General features: G+C 38.6%; 1 long non-coding RNA gene across 1 annotated transcript; it reads right to left on the bottom strand.

Annotated features, from left to right (window-relative positions):
• Positions 1–560: 560 nt before the first annotated feature.
• On the bottom strand, positions 561–4,640 carry LOC138990752 (uncharacterized). The gene is made up of 3 exons (XR_011466853.1): positions 4,561–4,640; positions 1,766–1,931; positions 561–842 (listed from the first exon to the last, which is right to left on the bottom strand). It is a non-coding gene; the product is annotated as an uncharacterized lncRNA (long non-coding RNA).
• Positions 4,641–25,484: the final 20,844 nt, after the last annotated feature.

Here is a 25,484-nt window from a genome sequence, read left to right as displayed (position 1 = left end):
AGTGATTAAAAGGAGTATATGCATAGAGCTGTTCCTTATATGCTGTCCTTATTCACAAATATAGTTCTTTTGGCCCAACATGTATGAAAAACAAACTGAAATAGTGTAATGTGGTCAGAAAAACATAAATTGAAGTTGTAATACATTTACTTGTAACACATTATATAATGAGACCTGTTTTGCTTCTGAGTCAACCGAAGTCTCCAAACAAATAAAGCAATAGAGGAAAACATCCTGACCTTTCAAAAATGTCATTTGACTCCTCTATGCAAGATTTGCAAAGGTCCCACCCAAACTCAGTTTTATTGGCTTCAGCCCATTCACTCAAAGGAATAAAATGCCTGAGTTTGAAGATACTGGGAGAGAGAATGTCTTCTGAGAACACTGTTGCTTTTTGTGGTGCTTTTCTTGCCCTCCCTCCCTCTGGGAAAAGATTGGGTATTGCTTTCCCTTCATTTAAGCCATAAGAGTGATGCTTCAAATTGACCCTCCAGAGAATCTGCTCAGTGAATCCTGGAAGTTGGGTCATGTGGTTGACCAGTATCTGTAAGATGGTCTTGGTGGCAGCAAGAATGATGACAACACTGTGAACAAGTTGATGACAGATCAGAGACGCATGCGTTTCCCCTGGATTAAAGAAGGGCCCCACGGAAGAGAAAAGGCCCAAAGATGGTTTCATAAGTCCCAGAGAGCTTCCTGAGAGATGTGAGCATCCCAGCTGTGAGAAGGCTGTGGTACACAGAGTGCAGAAGCTGAGGAGTGTGTTGATGTATCAAGATGGAGAAGAGATACCGCCCAATGTCAAACGAGCCGTTGTGAGACATTCTCCATAGAAATGATTCCTGAGGAAACAATAAAAGGAAGATTCAGCTTGAAATAACCATAGTTAATATTTTACTTTATTTGACATGCTGAATACTTTCCCCCTAAAATTGAGAAGAAATCAAGGATGTGTGCTATCACCACATCCATTCAAATTTGTATTGGAAGTCCCAATCAGTGCAATGAGGCAAGAAGAATAAATAAAATATATCTTTAAAAGCATTGTACTAAATGAAAGGTACCAGACACTAAAGGCTTGACAGTGTATGAAAAAGATGAAACTAAAGGAAAAATAATCAGATCAGTTGCAGGGGATGGGAGTATGGAAGAGATTAGATGGAGAAGAGGCAAAAGGGAACTTTTTGGGGCAATGGGGAAATTTCTATGTCCTGATGTTGTGGTCATTACATGATTGTATATGGTTGTTAATTTTTCTCAAGAAATTAAATAAATCTGATATAAAAGTTAATTATGCCAAGAGCTGTAATAAAAATATGAGAAATGAGTGGGGAATCATAGACAAGGGAAATATAATCTGAAATAAGGTGGCGGAATGTTTTGAGATTAATACAGGATCTATACCTATCATCTCACATGACACTGAGCATCAAGTGGCCAAATAATAAGGTATGTGAGCTTCTGAAGTTGAATGGGATACTGGAGTATGTTATATAAATGCATCATTGCACCTGTGTTGCTGCCAGTTGAATATATGCTCCCAACAGCAGAAATTTGGTCTCATTCATGATTTTATCCTGTGCTTATCATGTTTGGAAATTCGTTGGCACCATAAATACTTCTTGATTGATGGACTGAGCATCTTGTGGGGAATCAGTTTTAAATTCCCAGATCTCAGTTGGGAGTTAATCTTCTCAAAAATGAGAGGAGAATTTTAAACATTTTGCCTATTTCCTACACCAAAATGTTCTTCAATTATACTCACCCAGTCTTCCCCAACAGTAGATTCACACACTTCCTCCTGGAAACTTGTTGGTCTCCCAAGCCTGGATAAGCACTCATCAGGTGAATTTTTCCTAATTTGGTGCTTCTTACATTGTATAAGCACATGGTCGGGGCTTCCCAGGTGGCACTAGTGGTAAAGAATCGACCTGCCAATGCAAGAGACGTGGGTTTGATCACTGGGTTGGGAAGATTCCCTGGCAGAGGGCATGGCAACTTACTCCAGTATTCTTGCCTAGAGAATCCCAGGGACAGAGGAGCCTGACAGGCTACCTTCTATGCAGTAGCAAAGAGTTAGACAAGACAGAAGAGACTCAGCGCAGCATAACTAGCCAGATTATAAATTCATATGACCATGATCCAAGTTTGTATTATTCATTTTGTATCCTAGAACTGAATACCAAGACTCACTCATACTGAATACTCTATATGCACTTTGAAAAAAATGAGCACTTATAAACTTTAATTTTTCTTTTATCAATGATAGAAATGAAAGGGCTGAGAAAACAGAATCTTAGTAGAGCTAAAAGCTTGTATTCTACTTTAGAGTTTCTTAATCAGCACCCACTGGGGTCTGAACCTATTTTTATTTTTGCACCAGTTGAGCACAAAGTTAAGTAAGGAATAAGGCCAGAGAATACAATATATTCTTGTGATTTCTTTTAACCTCCCACTAGGAAACTAATAAGCTGAAGCAGGGGCAGTGGTAGTAAGGAAAGAATAAAATATCCTCTGAACAATGGCTCTACTTAAATATTTCCTTAATAAATGCCACAGCATTTGGGAATTCATTAAAGGGAAGAACACCCCTTTCTATATGTTAACTGCAGCTTCAGCAATAGGAGAGATAATTAAGAGATTCTTTGAACAGAGCCAACTTTCTCAGCAGCAGACTAATAGCTATGATTTTCCTAAAAAGGACTTTCCTAATAACCTATAAGCTTTCCTAATCCCTGGTTCAGTCCTGTTTTCTGTCTATGAATAAAAATAGAATAGTTCTGAAACCCAAGCCTAAAGTGCTTAAAATTTAGAATCTCTTTTATTTTATTTTATTTTTTAGAATCTCTTTTAAAAGAGAAGACAGATTGGCTCACAAGTATCTTCCCTTGCTCAATCTTTTCCTCCTTGTCCCCTATTTCTCACCTTTGCAGAACTCCAGTTCAAGATAGAAATTTTTAGCAATATGTATTCATAATGTTTGGGCTTCCCAGTGGCACAGTGGTAAAGAATCTGCCTGCCAATACAGGAGATGCAAGTTTGATCTCTGGGTTTGGAAGATCGCCTGGAGGAAGAAATGGCAACCCACTCCAGTATTCTTGCCTGGAGAATCCCATGGACAGAAGAGCCTGGCAGGCTATAGTCCATGGGGTCACAAAAAGTCAGACATGACTGGGCATGCACACACATTCATAATATTTACCTTAAAATTGGGATGCATCCTAAATAAATTGATTAATTTAATTAAAAAAAACTTGATTGTGGTAGTGGTTTGTGTTTATTTACCAAAAATCATCAAAATGATGACTGAAACAGGTGAATTTTTTTAATGTAGGTTATACTTTTGTTATATCAATCAATTGTGAAAGAACTGTTTTGGAATTTTGCTATAAAGTGTGTACTGTGATGAACTGAAATCTAGGATCATACTCCATAGAAGGTGTAGATAGACAGCTGATGATAGATAGATAGAAGCCATGTATTGTTTTCTCCATAAACATAACTTTATTTCTGGTTATCTTTATTTTTATATATATTTTCTTTTCCATTTATTTTTTAGGAACTGAATTTCAGCAGTGCAGAAAGACTTTTTTTCATCAAAGGACTTAGATTGTAGTTGTCATCACAGGTATATAAGAAAACGATTCTGAGTTCATTTCATGACCAATTTAGTGAAATTGCTTGTTAGTTTCCAAGGTTTTTCAGTTGATTCTCTTGAGTACTTTTTCCATGTCTATAACCACATCATTTGAAGATTTTAAAAATTGTTTTTCTCTTTTCCAGTATTATACGATCTCATTTCACTTTCTGATTGCATTACTTAGCATTTCCAGGAAGACTTTAAATACTAACAGTGAATTGAGTACCTTTGTCCCATTCTTAACTCTAAATGAAATTACTTTCTACTCTAACATTAAGCATGATGACAGTTATTTAAGATGCCATACATATATAGATCAAGTTAAGAAACTATTCTATCCCCTATTTTGCTAAGAGTTTTATTAAAAGGATATTAAATTTATCAATTGCTTTTAGATCATCTATCAAAATGGTCTTTGATTTGCTCCTTTGACCTATTGGGAGAATTTACTGATTCATAATATTAAATTATAGTTGGGCTCTTTTTTTCACATACTGCTGGCTTAATTTGCTATTTAATTTAGGGTGTACATCTATCTTGAGAAGAGAAATGGTTTTGGTTTTTGTTACTTTCTTTTGTTATATTTTATTATTAAGGTAATTACTAGGGTAATTGTACTGTTACATACCAGTTGAGAACTTTCCACTTTTCTTTCTTCCATTGAATAGATAAAAAGAATGGAAGTTTTTCTTGGAAGTTTTGAATATTTGACTATAAAAGAGTGGATCATGTACTTTTTGAAGAAATTATTTTACAAGATTTTACATTTCATGTTTATTGATCAGTTAGATTTTATTCTCCTTGACTCAGTTTAGGAAATTTATATTATCCATTAATATCATAAATTTCATCAAGATTTTAAAAATTAGACTTATTCAATTTTATATACAACATTCTCATATATGTAAAAATAATCTTACCTATAACTTTGGTCTTCATAATGCTGTATCTGTTTCTTCTCAATTTTGTTCACTCTCTGTGTGTGTTGCTCCCTCATTGACAAGCCTTCTCAAATATATTTCTCTTTGCCTTTGAAAAAATAAAAAAAAAACAAGCTTTTGGACTTATTAATGTTATTTTTCTGTTTTTTGTTTCATTTCTACTCATATCTGTAAAGTTATATTTCCCTCCAAATATGTCACTAGGTAGTCTAAGATTTGCAGCAAAGGCTGTTAGTTACCTACTCGATATTCAAGTTCATCTTTTTAACTAAAAACCAGGTCACTGATGTTAATTTGGGCAGCAATATGTGTTGTTCAAAAACTATATCTTTCAGTCTCCTTTGAAGTTAGGTTTGACCGTGTCCCTAAACCCTGGCCAATGAAATATAAATAGAAGGTAGTGGATAGGACTTTCAGGTAGGCATTTTAAGGTAGTTGATTTTGCCTTCCCTAATGTCTCCAGTTGGAAGGTGGGTGTAATGGCTGGAGATCCAGTAGCCTCTTTGTCACTTTGAGAATGAAATCAGTGTTCAAAGAATTATAAATCAGAGGGATAGCAGAAGGAGCTGGGTCTTTACTATCATGTGAGATCCCAAACCAGCCTTGGGATGCTTATCTCTGAATTTCCTATTAACGGAGTAAGCCATACTTACTCTCTTAATAGGAAAATCAGATAATGGTCCTCCTTTATTCTAGATGAGGTTTCCCTCATAGTTCAGTTGGTAAAGCATCTGCCTGCTTTACCAATGCAGGAGACCCTGGTTCAATTCCTAGGTCAGGAAGATCTGCTGAAGAAGGGATAGGCTACCCACTCCAGTATTCTTGGGCTTCCCTTATGGCTCAGCTGGTAAAGAATCTGTCTGCAAATAGAGGAGACCTGGGTTTGATCCCTGGGTTGGGAAGATCCCCTGGAGAAGAGGAAGGCTATCCACTCCAGTATTCTAGCCTGGAGAATTCCACAGACTATATAGTCCATGGGGTTGCAAAGAGTTGGACATAACTGAGAAACTTTCACTTTCAGTTTGTCCTGGATATTATTATTTGTCTTAAATTTCATGTTGTTGATTATTGATATGAATTTTCTTGGCTTGTTTGATAACTTGTTAGGAATATTTTTGGCTATGCCTTAATTGTCAGCCTTCTGTCATTTAGCTTCAGGTACAACTTGTAAATTGCTTATTATAAAATTTAACTTTTTGTTTCAATTCACTGTTTAGAAACAGTCATTTTTACAGAATACTTATTATATGCTTTGTGTCATGTATTGTGGAAAGTACCGTTTTATAAGTTTTTATAACTATCTTACATTGTATTTTGTTCAATAATTTTCTTATCTTTTGCTTTGCTGTAGTTGTCCAACGTTCAGAAAACTAAGATCATGGCATCTGGTCCCATCATTTCATGGGAAATAGATGGGGAAAGAGTGGTAACAGTGTCAGACTTTATTTTTCTGGGCTCCAAAATCACTGCAGATGGTGACTGCAGCCATGAAATTAAAAGATGCTTACTCCTTGGAAGGAAAGTTATGACCAACCTAGATAGCATATTCAAAAGCAGAGATTACTTTGCCAAAAAAGGTCCATCTAGTCAAGGCTATGGTTTTTCCAGTGGTCATGTATGGATGTGAGAGTTGGACTGTGAAGAAAGCTGAGCACCAAAGAATTGATGCTTTTGAACTGTGGTGTTGGAGAAGACTCTTGAGAGTCCCCTGGACTGCAAGGAGATCCAACTAGTCCATTCTAAAGGAGATTAACCCTGGGATTTCTTAGGAAGGACTGATGCTAAAGCTGAAACTCCAGTACTTTGACCACATGTGAAGAGTTGACTCATTGGAAAAGACTCTGATGCTGAGAGGCATTGGGGGCAGGAGGAGAAGGGGACGACAGATGATGAGATGGCTGGATGGCATCACCGACTTGATGGACTTGAGTTTGAGTGAACTCTGGGAGTTGGTGATGGACAGAGAGGCCTGGCGTGCTGTGATTCATGGGGTCACAAAGAGTCGGACATGACTGAGCGACTGAACTGAACTGAGTTGTCCTTTAATCTCTGTAAAAAGATTCATCTTCTGAGGGCCTGAACAAATAGAAGTAGAAATTCTTTGGAATAGCAGGATAAGTCCTTTTTAGACAAGAAGATCTTGGAACAATAACACTGTTGTCAAGATATTTACTATTTCACGTAAGAAAAACCAGTGAGCCATTCAAGTCTGGTAAAGTGAAATATTCATTGGAAAGACTGATGCTGATGCTGAAGCTCCAATACCTTGGCCACCAGCTGTGAAGAGCCAACTCATTGGAAAAGACTCTAATACTGGAAAAGATTTAAGGCAAAAGGAGAAGTGGGTGGCAGAGGATGAGATGGTTGGAGAGTCACAGATTCAGTGAACATGAATTTGTGCAAACTCCAAGAGATAGTGAAGGACATGAAAGCTTGGTGTGCTGCAGCCCATGGGGTCGCAGAGTTAGACATGATTTAGTGACTGAACAACAACAACAAAATGAAATCTAAGAAAATATAAGTGGACGTCTCAAATTATTGTCTCATTTGTGACCTAGAGATTTAAGGACAATACTTATTAAAATCTATTAAAGTCTGTCTTTTTTCTTCAGTAGATGAGTCACAGAGAGGGTAGTTTCTTGATTTTCCCCCCTTTTTAAAACTTCTTACAATTCAATTATATTCTCACATTCACACAGTGAGAGTCCTTAACCAAAATGTTGAAAAGTGTGTGTCATGAGTTCCCTAGCCCCACATTTAAGGACCTGAAAATATAAGAAAACTATATAAAGAGAATAAGGAACAGTTAGAACAGATTCTTGGAGACTGAATTTTTAAAATCCTTCTGTTTTTGCCAATAGGTACTTGCTCACCAGGTATAGGTGGTTATCAGTTTCTGCTTGCAATGTGGTAACAAACACCAATTTCATTTGTCACTGATCTGCTTTGGGGACAGAGAATTGCTAATCTTAAAGGTGAATACACAAAATTTACATTCTTGCATAATCCTATTTAAGACTTACCAAGGAGAAAAAAAGCTTCAGCCCAGCTCAAAAACATATATAATTTTACTCTCAATCTTTTACATCAACAAAAATTTTTGCCAAGTATTAAGTATCATGTCATTTTGCTTTAGAGATTTCAAATAGGTATCTTCATTTGTGTATAATTTTGCTATAGGAGGAAGGAGTTGGAAATGAAGAATTATAAATAGAGAAGAAAATTTACATTAAGATCAGTGTTCAAAAATTGTGAAAGGATATTAAGATAAGAGAATATTTTAAATTGAGTTTGACATGTACTATTTATCTGCAAAAAAAAGCCAGAATGGAAGGTGTGCAAGCTAAATTATTTAACCTTGAAACCATTTTGCTATTGAAAACGTTAAAAATGATCACCTTTCAGACTTAAAGGAATGGAAGTGACCTATAATGAAGTTTACAACTTTTGGAAAATTAATCTTGTTAGGTTTCCTTTATGTTTATAGTTTATGATTGTTTCAAATTTTAGTGACAGTCACATTAAAAAATCAGTACATAAGACTGCTTTTTGCTCATAAACAAAACAAAGAGAAAGATATTACTGGGACCTTATCTTCATTCTCTTATGAATAGGATGAAACCTATAACTTTTCTTTTGGACATAATTATCCTGAATTATAGCCCAAAAAGTTTTAAATTAAGTTTAAAAACATTAAATGAGTACAAATAGGTCCAGATTTAAAAAAGTGTTTTTCCATGGGAAGAAAATAATGGCTGTCAAAGAGTCACCAACATTCAATTCGAGCATCATCTCATAAACACAGTGTTCCAAGATGCTGGGGGACTATATACGTAAATAAGATATGCTCTCTATCTTCAAGGAACTTTCAGTGGGGGTGACATACAGAGCCAAAATATGTATAAATGAAGGCAAAAAAAAAGTTTCCCAGACTCCTCTGTAGGGGCATCCTCTTCCATGCCAGCCCCCTCTTCTGCATACACAAACTCACACTTTGAAAAATTTTCTACATTGATGTTCCTCAAGGATGGAACTTGCCTCTTATCCTCTCTAATGCTCTATATTTTCTATGAAATCTCAAGGCCAATGAGTCTCAAATATACATCAAACACAGATTTCTCCTTTGATCTTAAGTGAACCTTAAACACAAGTTTCCCCAAAGTGAAAGGATATTCTCTCCAAGAACTGATCTTCTTCCAGTGTCCTTTATCTTGGTGGATGCCATCAGCGCTTATTATACCCAACCCTGAAACACTGACATCTCCCTCTCTCTCACCCTGAATCCATATCAAACCATCACTAAGGCTAGATTTTATGATCTAAGTATTTCTCAAATCTGTACACTTCTGTTTACCACCACGAACATCACCCAAGCCACCAGTTCACACCTGCACTACTGCAAAAGTCTTGTAACTCATTACTCTGTATCCACTTTCATAATCCTTAGATAATTTCCCTGATACAACCAGAAACTTCTTTACAAAACTGTGTCATTGCCCCAGCTTCAAAACTCAGAGGTTTTCCATTTCTCTTAGAATAAAGACAAAACCTGAACACTCTGGGTCACAACAGGTACTCTCACTTTATTCAGCCTCTACTTTATATCTTCCAAGTGTTTCTGACTTTCGTTCATTTTTTAAAAATAAGCAAAGTCACTCCCACCATGAAGCTTTAGCATTCTCAGTCCATTTTAACCATTTCCCCTTTTCATCTGGTTGATGCCTACTGGCCCTTGAAATCTCAGTTTGCCTATCAATTCCTCAGAAAATCTCATCCCAGCCACCCAGGAAAACCCGTTACATGTTCTCACAAAACACTTTCTTTCCTTGCAGAATTCTTTTTCTTATTCATGTCAGTTTATCCTTATATCTTAGGGCCATTGTATGATTAATATTAACAGTCCTCTTCTCTATTAATCTAAGCTCCATGAGAGCAGAAACTCTCATAGGATAGAGCAGAGTATCAGGTTCATGGTACCTTCTCAGTGAACATTGTTGGATGCATGAATGGATGGATGAATGGATGGAATCGTGAAAGATATGGATGGAAGAGCAGAGGAATTATCAAAGCAGATTAGAAGTAGAACTTTAATTCTCAAAGCAAGATACAATGGATTTCTTGAGGCAATAGCTTCTGAGTTGAACTTAATAGGCTAAGAAAAAGGGGAAAGCTCTTCTAGGTTAAGGGAAGAAAAGTTTTTTAAAGTAATAAAATATAAAAGTTTTAAAATATTGTTAGCACAGAAATGTAGCCAGTGTGGCTAAAGTAGGACTCTGTGATGCATTACATATATAAAAGCAAAAAAGGCACAGTGGGTAAAGAAGCCACCTACCAAAACCGGAGACACAAGAGACACGGGTTCGATCCCTGGATCAGGAAGATACCCTGGAGGAGGAAATGGCAACCCATTCCAGTACTCTAGCCTGGAAAATTCCATGGACAGAGGAGCGTGGTGGGTTATAGTCCATGGGGTCACAAACAGTTGGAAATGACTGAGCATGAATAAAGAAAGTGAAGTCGCTCAGTCGTGTCAGACTCTTTGCGATCCCATGGACACCAGGCTCCTCCGTCCATGGGATTTTCTAGGCAAGAGTACTGAAGTGGGTTGCCATTTCCTTCTCCAGGGAACTTCCCAACCCAGGGATCGAACCCAGGTCTCCCAAATTGTAGACAGACGCTTTACCGTCTGAGCCACCAGGGAAGTCCGAGCATGAATAAGGAAGAATCTTATTTAGTAGACAATGAAACATCACTGAAGATTTAGAGGAGGAATGTTGAAAGATAAGCTGAATTTAAAGGATGGGCTAGAGAGTCAAGAGATTAGAAAGAAAAAATAATAGTTAAGAGGCTACTCAAAAAAGAGAACAGAAGTCTCAAGTGAGACTATGAAAGTGAAGTTGGAAAGGAGACAAGTGCTAGACACATTTCAGAGAATGAACCAATAGTCCATTCTTGCCTGGAGAATCCCATGGACAGAGGAGCCTGACAGGCCGCAGTCCAAGGTGTCACAAGAGTCGGACACGACTTAGTGACTAAACCACCACTACCTCTGGGTGACAATCGAAAAGAGAGGAGGAAGAAGGTGATGATATTCAAGATGTTTTGATTTCTCTATCCTGTGTGACTAGGTAGATGGGATATATACAGGTCCATGGGAGGAGGACGGTGATTAGCAAGAATAACCTTGACAAAGTTTCAGGTTAGAAACAATGAAAGTTGGATAACCCAGTATAATATCATTATGGAGAGGACCAGCAGGTAGTAATTGCAGTCTTGCCCTTGGACCCTCGTTTAAGTGTCCACAGTTTAGAGAACTTGACCCTGGTCCTGGTCTGGATATGTTTCCTCGGGACAAGGAATCCACAGGTCTAAAATGGATGTGCCCTGGAGTCTGATACCTATTGTTACATCAGTTCTGGGTTCCTGAGACCTTAGATACCATGTCCAAATGGCCCCCAATCCACTTCTAGAATTGGTGCAGACTTCCTCTTTGGGACCATACTCTGATGTGCCTCCCTTAGACTCAAGAGATGTTCAAAGGATAGCTGTTTGCAAGGGTATGGATGCAGCCTCCACCTGAGATTGGGGGGTCCATATGCCTACTCATGAGGTCCCAGACAGTGCTGGATAGAGTCAGAAAGTGAAGGAGAAAAGGACAGGAGTCAGGGCTGGAATAGTTCTCACCTTTTGTTATATCCTGAGGGGGAACCCCCAGAAATCTCACAGTTTACACTTGAACTTGGCTTTTCAGGTTTATATGGAGGCATATTTCCCAGGATAGGAGAATAATCTGTATTGGACTGTTAAAACATTAGGCATCTAAAATATATACACTGTTGGTAGCAATATAAATTGGTACAACCACTATTAAAACAAAAATGACTAAAAATAGAGTTACCATATAATCCAGCAATCCTATTCCTGGGCATATATCCAGAGAAAAATATGGTTCAAAAGGATACATGCATTCCAGTATTCTTTGTCACACTGTTTACAATAGCCAAGACGTGGACACAACCTAAATGTCCTTCAACTGGTGAATGGATAAAGCAGATGCAGTGCGTATATACATGGAATATTACCCAGCCACGACAAAGAAGGAAATAATGCCATTTGCAGCAACATGGATGGACATGGAGATTGTCACAGTAAATGAAGTAAGTCAAAGACAAATATCGTATAATATCACTTATACATGGAATCTAAAAGAATGCCATAAATGAACTTATTTATTAAACAGAAACAGATTCACACACTTTGACAATGAACTTATGGTTACTAGGGAGGGGGACGGATAGAGTTTGAGATTGACATGTATGCATTGCTATATTTAAAAGGGATAACCAACAAGGACCTACCATAAAAAATACACATAAATAAATAAAATTTTAAAAATACCAGGCATCTGTTAAGAAATCAGGCTTGAAACTATAGACTTGAGAGTCATTAACATCACTGACATCATCGATATCAAGTAAGTCTCTTCTGGGCCAGGTGCAGACTCAGAAATCACTATGGAGGGCTGGATGTGGGACATGAAGAAAGAATGGACCCAGAGAATGAGAGTTAGATGGAGCAACCTTAAATGTAGAAGGTTGCTCAGATGAGCAGTCAGAAAAGTAGATACTCATGAAAGTCAAGGGAGAGTTTCGAATACAGCAGAATTATTAATAGTAGCTTTTTATAGACAGGTCAATCTGGATAAGAACCCAAAAGTGACCAATAGAGTCTAAATGACCTTTTAAATAATTGTTGCAATGATATTTTATGGGCAGTCATAAGATCCTATGGGATTAAGAAGGAAATGAGATATGAGGAAAAGAGATGAAAATGAACATTTCTTGAAAAATTTATAGCGATGGGCATAAAAGAGAGGAATGGGAAAGTTTTTATTAGGATATGAGACAATCAGACTTATAACCAATGGTGTAGAAGCCATAAAAGGCGCAGGGGAGGGTAGGTAATTGATATAACAAGTATCAGGACACTTGGGGAGTAGCAGTGTCTGTAAGTGGATTAAAGAGTGTCCCAGAGTTAGTCTGAAAAGTAAGATTAGAAAGGGCTGCCATTATAAGTAAGATTGGAAGGGAATAAGTGATAGCAACTGAGAGAGTTTGCATCTGGCTGTCTTCATTTTTTGTGTGTGTGATATATAGACTATGTTGTTAGTGAATTATTATGTGGGTACTTTAAAGAAAAACACTAAACTTCTGAAATAACTCAGACAGTAAAGAATCTACCTGCAGTGCAAGAGACCTGGGTTAGGAATAGGCCTCTGGAGAAGAGAATGGCTACCCACTTCAGTATTCTTGCCTGGAGAATTCCTTGGACAGAGGAGCCTGGCAGCTACAGTCTCTGAGGTCACAAAGATTCTGATATGACTGAGTGACTAACACTTCTTTTCCCCCCCTGAAATAATCACTGTTGGGAGAAGAGTAGTAAGTTAACTAATTCAATGAATTAGTGAACAGCTTTAGACTAGTAAAGGCAGCTCTATACACTGGTCATCAAATGAATCAGGTTTGGTCATGTCTCTCCTTCTTGACAGTTTCATTTAGAAAGTCAGAAAATTAAAAAAGAGAAAGTGGATTTTAAGTTTCCATGTTTATTTATTCAGCTATTGAATATTTATGTTTTTGCCTAATTAACTGATGTAGACAAGAACAGAACCTATATTTGGGGAACTAACTCTACAGTGGAATTAGAACAAGGTATGTAGTCAATAAAATTTTGAATACTTGTTAATGAATAGTTTTAACTTTTCTTGGGGATCTGACTTAGTAGCAAGGAAAGTGAAAGTAGATTGCAAACTTTGTGAGATCAGCAACAACTGGAATGTTTCTTTGTGAAATTTGCATTGAACAGGTTTTAAATAAATACTTGTTCAATAAGTGAATGAATGAAGTTGGTCTGATAAAAATTAATGAGTCTGGCATAAGCGCATGATTAGAGTAGACAGAAGTTAGACCTTGAAGTCTGGAAGAAATTAAAGAGTAAATTTAGCAGTAGTGCAGGCTTGACGGTGGGGAGCTCAAAAGTAAGGATCAGAAGAAGATTTGAGAGTTTGAAATTTAAGGACTAAAGAATTCTAAGTAATAAAAATGCTAAGATGTAGCTCTGTTAAAACTGAATGAGGGTAAAATGTGTTGGATTTGGTCCAGGATATCTGAGTATCAGGTGTTTGGTCCACTGGAATGATGAGGGGCAGGTCTAGAGGGAATCTCATGCAGGTTTCAAGAAATATGAACAAGAAGGAGAGCTTCCTGAAGTTAAGTAAAATCATGATAAAAAAATAGGAGTAGAGTCATATAGGCAAAAAATTGGGAAGGAAAATTAAATGAGGGTAAACAAGCAAAGCTAAGAAATGGCAGTGAAAAAAGGATGGAGGTGGATCTTGACTGTATCTTCTGGTTCTGAAATAAAATAAATCTGGGGTAATGATCCACTTTAATCTGAGAGAGTTATTGGGAAAGCTAGATTATCTGAAGGAATCTAGTTTTCTAGTGGAGGAGCTATGGGAGATAGAATAATGGGCCCCAGTATGTTCTCATTTTTATCCCCCAAACCTGTGGATATATTATCCTACAAGGCAAAAGGGACTTTGCAGGAGTGATTAAGCATAAGGATTTTAAAGTTGAAAAATTATTTTAGATCATCTCAGTGGAATCAATCTAATCACATGTGTCCTTAGAAGTTGAGAACCACTTCTGGCTGACGTGAGAGAGAGATGTAAGTGTGAGAACAACCCTGACCACTTCAGGGAGGTAAGGGACCTTGGCAAGAACTGGAGGTCTAGGAGCTAAGGGTCCCTCCAACTCCCAACCCCTGCCTCACCCTCACCACCACTAACAGCAAAAAGAGATCTTGATACTGAGCAGGACCCTGTGGCTCCTGGACACAAAAGGCTTTCTATGTCCCCCATTTCTTGATTACAGGAAATAGGCTTCATTCAGCCTCCATGACTTTCCCTGAGTTTCTAAGGTCATGTTCAAAAGTTGCTAATCAGAGAGGGGAAGGGATATAGAAACAAATGAGGAGCAATCAAGAAACAACGGCACAGCCTTGGAGTAGGGTCCTGGTTTCCCATCAAGGGATACACACGAAACTATCTTTGAGCTATTTTACAGATACTGAAACCTCCACCAGGTGGGAGAAGTTAACTACTTGCTGTCCACAGGCACACACCCAAGACAGGTTGGAACCAGAAGTGACGATGCTGACTCCCACTTCCCTCGCCACCAACCAATCAGAAGAATGTCCATGAGCTGATCACACCCTTTTTGAATCTTACTATAAAGCTCCTAACACGTCCTAGGTTGGAACACACAGTTTTAAGGGCATTACTGCCGTGACTCCCTTTGCCTTATTGTTGTTTTCAGTCACTCAGTCGTGTCTGACTCTTTGCAACCCCATGGACTGCAGCATGCCAGGCAAGCTATTCTTTTCTACTTCACTCCAAACTCTGTCTCTGAGGCTCAGTTCTTTATGGGAGGGTATTGAGGCTAAATTTCAGCATCAGTGTCAGTTCTACGATTGCCCAGTGTCATCCCTTGGTATCTCTAGGGATTAGTTCCACCACTTTGATTTTGCCCTGGTGAGACCTGTCCTAGACTTATGGTCTCTAGAACTGTGAGATAAAAGACTTAAGGATGTTGCTTAGGCCACTAACTTTGTGAGCATTTGTTACAGTAGCAAAAACAAAAACAAAAACAAAAAAAACCCAACAAACAAACCATTCAGGGGCCATTATCAAAATAGAGACTTCATAGCAATTTTCTGACCAAAAAATGGGGATTGAGAAAACACAGACAATTTTTAGGAGGATATTAGGAAGACTTGTCAGGTTTCAAAAAAATACATGGATAATTTACTTTTTAAAAGTCATGTACTGTTTGACAAAATTATACAGAGGTGAAGGATCTCACATTATATGCTTTAAAATAGATATTATATATATAATAAATATATAAATTATAAAATGTAAAATGTCAGTTTGACAATTAGTCCTAAAACTGTTTTTATAAGCTAACATGAATAATATTTTATATTAAAAAACCACTATGTTTTGTAATTAAAGAAAAACATTTTTTTAAATAAAATGGGATGAATTTCCATTCAGAATATACATTTTGTTCCCTATAATCTTAAGTCCTATAAGACTGATGGAATTAAAAAGAATTGACTGCTTGGCCACTCTTTAAATCTAGAAAAAGGCTAGAAAAGGTTTGATCTTAACACTGTAGTTTAGTCTAGCTCATATGATAGTTACTCTTGATAATTGTTCAAAAAAAAGAAGAAAGAAAGAAAAAGAAAGCTACCTCTTTTGCCTTTTCAATTTCATAGCAAAGATAGGCTTAATCCATCCTGTTTCCATTCCAGTCTACATGCCCCACTGGTCTGGGAAAATTGTTCCTGACAGAGGGATGAAAACAGATGGGAACTTGCCTGCATTTTGCTGATGTGCAGGCGAGATCTTTCCCAGAATTTCCTTTTGGCAGAAGAAGATCTTTCAATTTACATAAAAGTGACTGTGTTTTTCCTTTAACTTGTACCCTTTTGATTTACATTCTTCCTTATTGACTCACTTCTTCCTGGCGTGTTAAAAATCACTCCTCAAATTCTAGAATGACTAAGAGTCCTTTTTGGCTCTTCTTCAGGCCATGCTTCTTCATGACCACACTCTCTTTCTAATCCCAGCTGTTTCACCCCCACGACTGGCCTGAAGAATGGGGCTTATCCTGGGGTGGTCCCTGTGGACCTCCTCTCTCTGCATGTGGGGGAAGTAAAAACATATTTATGGCACAAGACCTTGTATGGTATTTCACTGCTTAAAATATTTTTTGAAAGTATTATTTTTGTTAAAGAAAACAAGTGTGTTAAAGTTTTGGTACACAAGATAGCAAAAGGTCTATTAGGAATAATGAATAAGGGTGGTGTGAGGAAGACTTAGGAACAAAATAAATTCAGTTAATTTTTGTCTATTTAAACTGATAAAGGAAAGTAGAAAGTTATAACAGAAGGATCATAGGTTTGGAGATTAGATATTAATAGAACTACCTTTGATGTGAATGTAAGTTTTATAACATTGTAATGTCACAAGCGACTGTAACATTGTAACATACTAACTCTGTGAACTTGGACTTAACATTTCACACTTCTGAGGCTTTTGTTGTTCCTATCTGTAAATGGGGATGGTGACAACTGCCCTACAAGGCAATTGGAAGGATTCAAACAGTAATTCCTGATGCATCGAATAACGGTTTGCCATCTTGTGTGCTTGTTGAAGGTGGGAAGAGTGTCTTCTCATTTTGTTTTCCCCAAGCTAAAGACAGCAGCAAATAGATACACAAAAGATATACACTGAATGGCTGAGGAAGGGCAGCAATAATCCAAAGTAACAGATCATTGGAATGAACGTATTCCTAGTAGGGAAACTTACATGTGTCTTTCCATGGAATCAGGTTTACATGATTCATGGATAGCCAATATTTGCAATTAGACTGCATTCCATGGGAACACACTGGTTGAGCAGAAAGTCACCCAAGACCTTCCTGAGCAATTAAGGGACAACTGGCCTGGGACTAACAACCCTTGTAAAAATAAATAGAAGTCAATAACAATGCCAGTCCCTTAATATGCATTCTTTTCTTCTTTTAAGCACCAGGATCAATGGATCTAGGCTGTCATCCACTTACTATTATGCTGTGTTGGGAGCTTAGACCGTGGAACTCATTGTTTGGAATACTCAAATACAGGGGGTATATTTAGTAGGGTAGTTTGGTAATTTGGGGGTTTAGATTTTTATTTTTTTTCTCTCTGAAATCTCTGATCCTCGAGTCTGGAAAAAACTAAAAGTTAGAATTGAGCAGAGATTAATTGGAATGGTGGCTTCAATTTATTCTGTCTTGTTCCCACAGTTCTTACAACAGGCTATTAACTTTTTTGGAATCCTATAGTGAGAACATCTTTGAGCTAAAACTTGATATCTTTCTAATAAATAAAGATGATAACTAAGAATAAGAAGACTATTGTCAGTGATCAGGAAAAGATTTACCTTGAAAAGAATATTGTGGATTGTTACTCATATTATTTTTAGTGTACTTTTTATAGCCGTTATGGCTTGCTGTGGTTGCATTCAATGAAAAATGACTAATAAATATTTTAAGACCATATGCTTTGAGGATAGTCAATCAAATTTAAATAAAGCACTTGTTTTAAAATGGCATATTTAAACGTTTAAAGGTGGCTCAGTGGGTAAAGAATCTGCCTGCAATGCAGGAGACACATGAGATGCGGGTTCAGTCTCTAGGCTGGTAAGATTTCCCGGAGGAGAGCATGGCAATCCGTTCCAGTATTCTTGCCTGGAGAATCCCATGGACAAAGGAGCCTGTACAGTCCATGTGGTTGCAAAGAACTGGACATGACTGAAGCAACTGAGCATGCGCATACAAACGTTTAGCTGAAACAACGAGGGCTTCCTTTAATCCTAGAACAGTATTCTACTTTTTTAAAAAACATTTTTTATTGGCGTATAGTTACTGTATGATGTTTTATTAGTTTCTACTCTACACACTTCCCTCATAGCTCAGTTCGTAAAGAATCTGCCTGCAATGCAGGAGACCCCCGTTCAATTCCTGGGTTGGGAAGATCTGCTGGAGAAGGGATAGGCTACCCACTCCAGTATTCTTGGGCTTCCCTTGTGGCTGAGCTGGTAAAGAATCCCCCCGAAATCTCCTGGAGAAGGGAAAGGCTACCCACTTCTGGAGAATTCTGGCCTGGCCTGGAGAATTCCATGGACTGTATAGTCTATGGGTTTGCAACGAGTCAGACACACTGAGCGACTTTCACTTTCATACTACTGTACATATATATACATATATTCCCATTTAGGTCACCCCAGAGCGTTGAGTAGAGTTCCCTGTGCTATGCAGTAGCTTGTCATTGGTTATCTATTTGTTACATAATAGGGTATATATATATCATCTCCAATTTTCCAAATCTTCCCACCCTCCTTTTCCCTTCTTGGTGTCCATACATTTGTTTTCTATGTCTTTGTCTCTATTTTTGCTTTACAAATTGTGCTTCCTTTAGAAAAGCAAGTTGCACCAGGGAATGCATATGAATCACTCTTAATTTCATTAATCTATTTTTATTACTGCTCATTCTCTGAACATCAAAATATGACACTCATCAGGCTTTTAAGGAGCATGATGTTTTGTACTCTATTTTGCAATACTTTAAGAAATTCATATCATATATTACTGTGAGTGCCTTGTATGAGTGGGAAAAGTAATTAAAGACATGATGGAAAACATTTCTGTACCTGATGGCATAATCTCCATGGATTTTAGTTATTTAAAGGACTTAGCTTGTTATTTTGTAGAAATAAATATGATGAAGAACAGAATTGGATTATAGTTTTTAACAGAAAGCAGAATAAACTTGTTTATATCTAATTAAATTGATTCATTAGCTATGTTATAATAACTAACACACTAAGGAAAGCATTGTTAAATTATTAAAATATAGACACACTCAATATTACAATATTGCATTGTTTTAATCAAAGTGTCAGCTCTAATAATGTAGATGGCCCAGGGTTGCGGACCTGGGACAAATAAAACTGCAGGAATTTAAGGGACAGAGATTGTGCAAAAGCAGAGAAGTAAATAATTAATGGATGATTTCATGGTCAGGGCTGAGCTAGTGGTCTGAAACCAGGTCCAAAAGTTTGGCAAGATAGGAGGAAAGGGAAGAGAGGAGGTTTGTAACTTTTATTATTAAAAGAAAATGTGCCTTAGAGTTCAACATCCATTGATTGAAATCTTAGTTCCACTAATGGTTTAAAGCCTGACCTCAGGGTCATATCAAGGCCAGTTTTCTCATTTGCAAAAGGGAGATAACACTTGCCTCTGATGGTAGTTTCTTGTGTTCCCATTATTAGGCATTATCTTTGGAGTGATCTTTCCTCTCCAGGAATTTACATTTGAAGAGATGTGAGAATGTGCACTCAAGTAAAGACAAGTAAGAGTGTTGTAGGCAGTATGTATGCAAAGTTCTCAAATGACTGAAAAATTGTTTGGATAGGTGAGGGCAACCTGCACAGAGGCGACATTTAATGCTATATATCATTATTGCTTATCCAAGGTAGCCACCAGTCTTAGTTTCTTGGGCTGCTGCACCCAAACACTACAGGATGAGTGGCTTCAACAACAGAGATTTATTTTCTTACAGTTCTAGAGGCTGCAAGTCTGAGATCAGGGTACCAGTACGGTCAGGTTCTGGTGAGAACTTCTTTTTGTAGCTCTGGGGCTTCTCATTGTAGTGGCTTGTGGAGAGTGGGGTCCAGGATGCACAGGCTCAGTAGTTAGGACCCATGGGCTTAGTTGCTCCTCAGCAAGTAGAATCTTCCCAGACTGAGGATCAAACCTGTGTCCCCTGCATCGACATGTGGATTCTTATCCACTATACCACAAGGAAGTCTCTCACATTGTCCTGTTCATGCTGGAAGGGAGAACTCTCCACTGTCTCTTCCTCTTCTTGTAAAGGTCACTGATTCCCTGGTGGCTCAGATGGTAAAACGTTTGCCTGCAATGCAGGAGACCGGGGTTCAATCCCTGGGTCAGGAGGATCCCCTGGAGAAGGAAATGGCAACCCACTCCAGTACTCGTACCTGGAAAATCCCATGGAGAGAGGAGCCTGGCAGGCTACAGTCCATGGGGTTGCAAAGGCTTTCACTTTCACTTATGACCTCGTGGGTGCGTGCATGCTGCTGCTGCTGCTGCTAAGTCGCTTCAGTCGTGTCCGACTCTGTGCAATCCCATAGACAGCAGCCCACCAGGCTCCCCCGTCCTTAGGATTCTCCAGGCAAGAACACTGGAGTAGGTTGCCATTTCTTTCTTCAATGCATGAAAGTGAAAAGTCAAAGTGAAGTCGCTCAGTCGTGCCCGACTCTTAGCGACCCCATGGACTGCAGGCTACCAGGCTCCTCCATCCATGGGATTTTCCAGGCAAGAGTACTGGAGTGGGGTGCCATTGCCTTCGTGCTAAGTCACTTCAATTGTGTTCAGCTCTGTGTGACCCTATAGACTATAGCCCACCAGGCTCCTCTGTCCTTGGAATTCTCCAGGTAAGAATACTGGAATTGGTTGTCTTGTGCTCCTCCAGGAGATCTTCCTGACCCAGGGAATGAACCCAGGTCTCTTACATCTCCTGCATTGGCAGGAGGGTTCTTTAACACTAATCCACTCCCTTAAAGGGAAGGCCCTTTATGACCTCACTTAACCTTAATTTTTTCCCTAAAATCCATACCTCCAAATACAGTCCCATTGGGGATTAGAGCATCAACATAAGAATTAGGCTTGGGGTGGGGGTTGGAGAACATAATTTAGTTCACATCAGCATCTAGTTAGAGGTAGGCACCGAGGCTGTAAAGACTGAGGGACAATGAATACAGAATCCACAGAGAGACTGAACAAGAGGAATTTGAAGTTCAGACAGGTAGTCTAGTCCACTAGCAGCTCTTCACCAGAGTTGAATTTCTTCACAGTAAGGTAACAGTTTTTCTCAGGACATTTTGCATTTTGGCAACTTTTTAGGACAAAAAGCAGTCTCTAAGTATGACTATGTCAGGCCTCTGTGGTAGCTCAGTGGGAGGATGAGGCTGAAGAAATGATGCTAATACAGAAGTAGATGACAGAGAAATGGAAGGAACCACCATACCCTCCGTCTTTGATTCTTCCATAGGCCAGAATACACTATCTGATGTTCAATTTGCGTCTGTTTAATTAACTTGATAGGAAAATCCAAAAACATAGAACCAACTTGTGTTTTTGGTCCAGTGATGACAGGAAGTACCTATTTTTCAGAAAAAGAAAATAAAATTGCTGCCTAATATTCCTGAAAGAGTGAGGTTTTTGCTAAAATATCTAAAGTACATATTCTACAGAAGCTCATCCATGCCAAACTCGGTGAAGCATGGGTGTAAACAGAGTCCTGTGATATAAATGTCATTTCTACTGTCTCTTTTTTTGAACATTTTTTTTTTTTTTTGATGTGACCTTTTGGGGGATAAATTTTTTTAAATTTATATTTTAATTGTAGTATAAGTACTTTATAGTATTGTGATGGTTTCTGCCATACATCAACATGAATCAGTCATAGGTATACATATGTCCCTTCCTTCTTAAACTCCCCTCCCACCTCTCTAGGTTGTCACAGAGCACGGGCTTCAAGTTCCCTGTGTCGATGATGTGGACCATTTCAAAGTCTTCATTGAATTTGTTACAAGAGTGCTTTTGTTTTATGTTTTTTGGCCATGAGGCATGTGGGACTTTAGCTCCGCAATCAGGGATCAACAACCCCCCCACCTCAACCCCAACCCCTACTCCCCTGTATTGGAAGGTGAAGTCTTAACCACTGGGCAGCCAGGGAAGTCCCTCTGCTGTCTCTTCTATGTGCACAGGAGGACACTGTGCCCCCTTCCATCAAGTTAGATTGTGGCCACGTGACTCAGGGCAGCTGTGATGCCAGCTGCTTCCAGGCCTGAAACTTAAATTCTCTTTGGGTGGCCCTCAACCCTCCCTTCATTGTGGCAGTTGACATCCTGACCTAGAGACCACATGTTGTGCATTGTGAAGTTGTCAGATAGAGGAGGCTCACCTAGCCTGAATTGGCTTTATATGAATGAGAAGAAAATATTTTATTGTATTAAAGCCACTAAGATAGCAAGTATAGATTCAGTTCAGTTCAGTCACTCAGTTGTGTTTGACTCTTTGCAACCTCATGAATCGCAGCACGCCAGGCCTCCCTGTCCATCACCAACTCCCAGAGCTCACCCAAACTCATGTGCATCGAGTCAGTGATGCCATCCAGCCATCTCATCCTCTGTCGTCCCCTTCTCCTCCTGCCCCCAATCCCTCCCAGCATCAGGGTTTTTATCATAACTAATACATGACCCCTCCCACAGTGAAGAAATGTGTTTTCTGCTTAGTTCTATTTTATGTTAGTTTTCCAAAACACTGGTTCCAGCTAATTAAAAGGATTTAACGACCCCTAGTGGGTCCTGATCCCTAGTTTGAAAAACACCCTTTTAAAGAATGCTGGCATTCAGAAAAGGCAATGCAATGTTCGCCATTTAAACAAGTGAATGAAATCACATTCTTGAAGACTTTGGGCCTATGGTTCAGACTGATCACAATTAGTTGGTTCCGTCGTCTCCTTAAGAAGCTAAAATCCTATGTCAGCCTTCTCATCAATTGCTAACAATAGGAACCACCTCTAGAGACTTGCATTCTTCAACATGAGGCAAATACTATTAAAACATCATGCATATTAATGACACACTCCATAGAAAGGACAAAGGAAATGAGGTATCAATTTCTAAATAATTGTTTGTTTGTTTGTTTTTTCTTCTTAATCTGTGATGGCTCAGACTGCCTTACTGGGTTTTATTTTCATGCACCATCTTCTTCCTTATAGGATCCCAAGCTCTCACTCGTATCTACAGCTTCCTTGAGCAGCCTGGCTGTGGCAAATCCCCAGGAACTGCTACAAGGCCAACAGCTCTTCCTCTTTGAAGCTTAAATCCTCCAGGATAAACTTGAAGCCTGTTAGGTCTTGACCTTTTAATAACATTTGCCTTCAATACAATGTTCGATCCCTGAGTTGGGACGATCCCATCGAGAAGAGAATGGCAGCTCACTCTAGTATTCTTGCCTAGAGAATTCCATGGACAGAGGAACCTGGTGGGCTACAGTCCATGGGGTTGCAAAGGGTCGGACATGACTGCGTGACTAACACACACACATGCACACACAATTAACTCCGATACTTAAGCTCTAAGAAAGGTTGTCCACTCACTGGGGAGCCAAATGTTTTCTCAGTGTGCTCATGGCATCCTCAGCCACGAAACTGTTCCAAGAAACTTTGAAAATGTTTTCAAACAGAAGAATGTTGGCAAAGTAGCTCCCTCACCCCCTTTTGTTTGTTTTTGATTCTTTGTTTAAAGTAATATGTCTGTCAAGCAAGATGGTATTGCGCTTGGAGTCGGCAGGTCTCTATCACTTCTGAAAAATGTAGGAAGTCTGGATAGCTGGTGTATTCTAGGCGTAGACCTGAGTCAGTCCACCCTTCTATCTGTCAGTTTCAAATGATTTTAAGTGGACTTCCCTGGTGGTGCAGTGGATAAGAATCTGCCTGCCTATACAGGCGACATGGGTTCCATTCCTGGTCTAGGAAGATTCCACCTGCCAAGGGGCAACTAAGCCCATGCCCCACAACTACTGAGCCCATGTGCTGCAACTGATGAAGCCTGAGTGTCTAGAGCCTGTGCTCCGCAACAAGAGAAGCCACTGCAATGAAAAGCCTGAGCACTGCAATTAGAGAAAGCTGATGCAAAGCAACAAAGACCCAGTGCAGTCAAATACAAAAAAATAATAAATAAACGTAAAAAAAACTTTTAAGCACTCAGATTTTTTCGGTCTGTCTCTACTTGAACTGTTGGGAAAGTTTGATAACAAGGAGCCAAGTTAACTTTCTGCTGATAAGAACTTTTATTCTTAAATTTTTTTTCATTAAGCCATCTTAATATTTCAACATAACATATTAGGAGCAAATTTAAAACAGATTCTGACCTAACTTCTTCACAAGTTGAAATCCCCCGATGTTACTTAGTTTGGGGGGGGGGAAATGGTTAGTAAATGTTTTCACCCACATAGTTAAAAGCATGAGGTCATGCTCTTATGTGAAGATTCCACATCCTGTGGATTTGCAGTATATGAAGAGAAATGTAAGAAAATATATGAAAATCACAAAGTGTTAGATAACAAGCAAAGGCATAAATAATTAACATTCAACAGGGCTTCCTGGATAGCTCAGTTGGTAAAGAATCTGCCTACAATGCAGATTCAATTCCTGGTTCAATTCCTGGGTCAGGAAGATTCCCTGGAAAAGGGATAGGCTACCCACTCCAGTATTGTTGGGCTTCTCTTGTGGCTCAGCGAGTAAAGAATCCACCTGCAATGTGGGATTTGATCCCTGTGTTGGGAAGATCCCCTGGAGAAGGGAATAATCCATGGGGTCACAAAGAGTCAGACATGACTGAGAGACTTTCACGTTCACTTTGATGTTACCGTTTACAACAAGACTAAGAGTTTATTAAAAGTGATCACTTATGTCAGACATTTAAAAACAGAAAGGCAGAAATCATGGTAAAAGCTAAAGTGCCATCTTGGAGGACTTATTCTAGTTACAATACATTAATCCCTACCACTAGTTCCTATATGCATTGTGAACAGTGATTATTGTTTAAGGTCACTGATAACTGGAATGAACTACAAACAAAGATAATTAGGCTGTTAGAGCCATGGGTTGCTGCTGTTATTTGGGGAGAAGTAGAAAGCACCAGGACTTTCCTGGTAACTCAGTCGGTAAAGAATTCACTGCCAATGCAGGAGACCAGGGTTTGATCTCTGGGTTGGAAAGATCCCCTGGAGAAGGGAATTGCAACCCACTCTAATATTGTTGTCTGGAGAATTCCATGGACAGAGGAGTCTGGCCTGCTATAGTCCATAGTGTTGCAGAGAGTCAGATGCTACTGAGCAAGTAAGACACACATTTAATATGTATATATATTTATACATATAACTGAATCACTTTGCTGTGTACATGTAACGTAAATCAATTATGCATCAGTTAGTAAAGAAAAGAACACAGTAACGAGATGGGTTTGGGCATAATGATGATTAGTTCAGTTTTGAACCATTTGAGTTAAAATTTTGTTAAACCCAATTTATGATAGTCTTTGAAAATCAAGTTCAAAAGATTTAACTTTGATACTGTAATTAGACAAGGACAATTGAGCAAAATTATGGAATTATAAAGATGTTATTAAAATATAATTG

Source organism: Bos mutus, chromosome 14 (genome assembly GCF_027580195.1).
Source record: "Bos mutus isolate GX-2022 chromosome 14, NWIPB_WYAK_1.1, whole genome shotgun sequence".
Taxonomy (NCBI): Eukaryota; Metazoa; Chordata; class Mammalia; order Artiodactyla; family Bovidae; genus Bos; species Bos mutus.
Note: the sequence above shows the minus strand (reverse complement) of the source record. Positions and strands in the feature narration are given on the sequence as shown.